The sequence below is a fragment of the Gossypium hirsutum genome, chromosome A13, assembly GCF_007990345.1.
Source record: "Gossypium hirsutum isolate 1008001.06 chromosome A13, Gossypium_hirsutum_v2.1, whole genome shotgun sequence".
In the NCBI taxonomy this organism is placed as follows: Eukaryota; Viridiplantae; Streptophyta; class Magnoliopsida; order Malvales; family Malvaceae; genus Gossypium; species Gossypium hirsutum.
Window position 1 is genome coordinate 108,196,478 of NC_053436.1, and position 4,943 is coordinate 108,201,420.

The following is a 4,943-nucleotide window of genomic DNA, read 5'->3' on the forward strand; positions in this document are numbered from 1 at the left end:
AAACTAAAGTGATATTTTCATTGCTAAATTGAGAATTTCATAAATGTGTTATTGAATGGTATAATCAATAAACATTGAGTTAAATGGTAAATACGTATTAATTTTGAATTTGATGTCATTGAATTGTATGTGAATTAAATGGAAATTTCTAGTGATATGATTTAAATTATGAGCATGAGAAATTGCGAATTGAATGAAATGGAAATGAAGCATTAAATTGCATGAGTATGTATCGGGTCTCGCAGGCCCTAATTATTATGATTATAATATTTGAGGATATATTGTGAAAAGTTATAGAAACATGTTAATTATTTTTGAAAGTTTTAATTTTGATGAAATTTTATAACTCGGTTAAATACGTTTACAAGTGTATGTGTTTTGGTAATGCCTCGTACCCTATTCCGGTGTTGGATACGGGTAAGGGGTGTTACACCCGAGCTTTTGCTGATATCTTTTCGTACACAACCTCGAAACAACCGAAAGTCTCGCAAGCCTCTCGAACCCTTTTGCACAAACGGTGCCACCCATCGGTTCCTCGCTTCAAATAAGATGGACTAAACTCAATGGTTGGGAACTCAATGTCAACTTGGACACCCATGTTCTTAACTTTTTTTTTTATGCTCTAAGGAAATGTTCTCTTGAACTAAATGAGCTTGTAAACTAACTTGGTATCTCTTTACGTAGGGATTTAGGTCTATTTATAGCATTTTCTCAAAGGTGGGGAGGCGAATAGAAACGTCGCTATTGACTTCCCAGTTCTTTAATTTGATTATCCAAGCAAAATGAAGGAGGCGCACTGGTCAAAGGAAATTTCATACTATACTTAGTATAAAATTAAGGGTTGAATTCAAATATTGTAAAAGATTTAAGTATTAATTTTAGGTAATAAATATTAGCATATATTTTCACATGAAGATAATGACATTAACCTAGCAAATAGGATACTTAGACTTGTGAGCTTTCAAATAAAAATAATCATTTTAACTTTTTATTTAATTTTTTATTTTTTTAAATTTTAGATTACGTTATTAGTCAAATCACTCCAAAGTGGATAGAAAAATTAATATTTGTAAACTTTACTAATGTGACATAGACGTAGATTGCCATTTAAATGCCACGTAAGCAATTAATTAATTTTTTCAAATTCAAAAAAATTCAAAAAATTATTTAAAAATAAAAATTATAAAAAATATTTTTAAAATTTAAAAAATCAATTAATTACTAACATGGCATACAAGTGACAATCCATGTGTATATCATGTCATCAAAGTTAACAAATGTTAATTTTTCTCTCCATTTTTGGGTGATTTAACAAATAATGCAAGTTTAATAGCTAAAAGAGGTGAAAATTTAAAATAAAAGACTAAAATGACCTTTTTTTGATAAAATTGGAGGGGAAAAATCATTATGCCTAAAAAATATTAAAAAGAGGAAATTATTATAGTCGATTATATACTATACATCTTTTTTCTCATATTCTTCCTGTCTCTTTTAGGGTTTATATTCGAGGTTTGTAGCCACTCCTCATAACAATATCGTATCCAAAGTTTGAATGTGTATTATATTATAAAATAAAGGATGAATAATTCAATTCAATTTTTATTTTTTAGTTATCTTATTATGATTATAAGTAGGGTTTAATAAAAGGATTAAAAAAAAGAAAAAAGAAAAAGTAACCTATCGGGGTGATAGACACAACTTTATCAAAAAAAAAAATTACAACTCTTTGTTTATTTATTCAAAATAGAATGAATCTTAAAATCGTATATTTATAATGTGGTACGAAAAAAAATTGATTTAACATGATTCAATTTTATATTTGCAATAAAACTTCCCTAAAATCATGTTTACTAATTCAACACATGATTAGTGAAATATTGAAGTATTGGTTTTATGTAATAAATATTAAAATATTAGTTCCACATGAAGAGATAGAATAGAGGTCAAACGAGGTTGGTGAATTCAACTTTCATCAATTAAAAAAATGAAAAAAATAATATTCAGTTTTATATAATATATCGAATCAAACAAATTTTTAATTTTGGATCAAATTGATCAAATTATCTAATTTTTTAATCTATGATTTGATTTTGTTTACATCTTAATTTCCATTTTTGGTCTCGAAGATAGAAAAACCAAATATAATATAGTCAAGTAAACAAAATCAGCTACAATAAAACATGTTAGTATCATTACCACGAAATTTTCTCCAGCAGAACACAACTTGACCCGCTGTCCATCTTTGATTTCATTTTGTAGCCCTATAATAAGATAGTAGCAAAGGGGGTGTACCATGACTTTTTTTTTTGGTTCGGCCACCATGAAATTGTTATTAGACTAAATATGACCAAGCAAAAGGAGGGAGGTGCTACCATAGTAGTCAATTTCGTTTCTAACTACTTGTACAGGCCAGAATGTTCTGTTTCAGTAGTAAATTAGAATTATAAACTTTTAAGTTTTGTTTCGATAGAAATTTTCGGTCGGTATCAGCAATGCTGGTTGATTTCGCTCATACCGATCGATTAATTTTAAATTTTTATTATTTCTTTTGAATTTATTTAATTATGAGTTGTTATATACATAGTATGAGATGATCTTATTATTTAATTTATGAAATAACTTTTTTTGTTTGTTTATTTTTGGTTTGTTTAATTGTAAGGCACAATTTTTGTCCGGGCTTATACCAAAAACTAAAATAAACAAAATAAACTAAAAAAACCAAAATTAAAGTCCAATATCCATAATAATATTCAAACCCAAAATTCAAAATAACAAGGCCCAAAATACAAATTAAATGACCCAATAACAAAAAAACTAGCCCAGGCCCAAAGTTTAATATTTTCAGAACCCTAGGGATCCCTTTCCCCCTTGTGCCGCTGCTGCCTTCGTGCCAGCTTCCACGCGCGACGTTGCTTCACGCTCCGCATCAACACGCCCACGAACGGCCTGGCCATGTCAGCAGCACCACGGCCTCCACACCTGCGAGAAGAGAATAACAGAAAATAGCAAACAACCATTGACAGCAAATAATAACAGATTACAACAAAGATTTTATTTATTTATTTATTTATTTTATTTACTTATTTTTCGGCTATAAAACCGAATGAAAACAATGTAAATGGGATCTTCTTTTCCCAGAAATATACACGCATATTGAAAAAGCAAATAAAAAAATAAAAGAGGTGATTCGAGTTTCTTTCTGTAGTTTTCAGATCTTCTTTTTTCCTTTTTGAATATTTTTTTCCCTTTTCTTTTCTCTTATATTTTGCATGAAATGAATAAAAAAAAGGGGAGTACTTACCTCTAGCCTCTGCTTGTGTTTCTTCTGCGCATGGTCGGCCACCAAGTTTGATGGTGGTTCAGCGGTGTCTCCAAGTTGAAGCCCTAACATTAGGGATCTGATTTGTTTTTTGTGAAAATGGCAGGTTGCTATTCTATTTTTTTCTTTAATTTTGATTGCAAACTAAAACGGTGCGGTGTAGAGGGGGGGAAGACTCGCGCGCAAGCCCAATCCATAGGCTGGATCCGCGCCTTGGTGTTTCGGATGGTAAATTTTCGTGTCAAGTCCTTCGTCTTTGCGCAAACTTTTCGTTGATCCTTATTTATATTTTATTTTGTTTCAATTTTTCTCTATAGTTTGCGTGACTTTGCAATTAGGTATGCACTTAGGCGTCATGTTTGGGATCTGGATTATTTTCAGTTTTGATCCCTGAGCGTTCGCGCGTACTGTGATTCAGTTATTATTTCAATAGTTTATTTATTTATTAATTAATTTTTTTAAGTTTGATTTTACTTCAATTAAGTTTTTCTATCATCTCAACATATATATATCTTTTTTAATATTCATTTCTTTAAAAAATTATTTAAACATATATATATTTTGAATTGCTCTAGTCATTTTTTTTACTTCAATTCAATCTGGTATTTCACCTACATTTTTTTTCCTTATTTGTTTAATTATATAGTTATTATTTTAAGATATTCTATATTATCATATTGTTTGAAATTGTTCCATAATATTTAATTTAACTACCCTTATGTATATATATTATTAAAGTATAATTTGTATGAAAATTGGTTTTATTCTATATACATTGTTAATTCCATGTTATTTTATATAATTTCTTTTAAATCTGTTTATTTGTATTTACCTTCAAATTTATTATGTATATGGTTTATTTTATAAAAGACATATTTTATTATTTCTTTGTTATTTAAGATCCTTACATGTACATATTACTTTATTATATATTGGTTTGTTATTTCTTCATGTATATTGTTCTTTATTTTATTATATTTTCATTATATATTGTTACATTGTTTTTTTATTGTTGCATGTATATTATTACCTTTAAATAAATATATTGTATGTTATTTGCTTCAAATTTCTTCTTTCACAATATTTATTTTAATATTCATTTGCACATTCTTAGTTTTATTTTTATATATGTGAATCATTTCAAACCCTAGCATGCATTATTCATTTGTAATTTTTTTTATAGTTTTTAAATTTTTTTGTACTATATTGGCTCTTAGTATCCATATTGCTTTGTATATGTGTTGCATCTTATTTTTCATATTATTTTATACATTATTATTGTATATTATTTATTCATTTTTTATGTATTATCAAATCAATTGTTGTATTTTATGTGAATTTGGTTATATTTTGGATTAATTATATTTAATTGCTTGTTTTACTAGTTAAAAAAGGTCATATTATCTTCTTTCATGAACATTGTATTTTATGTGTGTATATTATCCCATGCTAATTATTTATCTTTTGGTTTACAAAATGTTGCTTTATAATTCCCAACTCTTTAAAATCGACTATTCCATTGTATTTCAAATAAAATTAATATGTTTTGAGTTTATAAATCTTTTTAAAAATCTTAAAATAAGGCAATGTTCAATATTTAGAAATTCGAGAAATCGTGCCCTAC

General features: G+C 27.5%; 1 long non-coding RNA gene across 1 annotated transcript; it reads right to left on the reverse strand.

The window, feature by feature from the left end:
* Nucleotides 1–2,724: 2,724 nt before the first annotated feature.
* Nucleotides 2,725–4,157, reverse strand: LOC107937989 (uncharacterized). Its single transcript, XR_001694801.2, has 2 exons — nucleotides 3,302–4,157; nucleotides 2,725–2,979 (listed from the first exon to the last, which is right to left on the reverse strand). It is a non-coding gene; the product is annotated as an uncharacterized lncRNA (long non-coding RNA).
* Nucleotides 4,158–4,943: the final 786 nt, after the last annotated feature.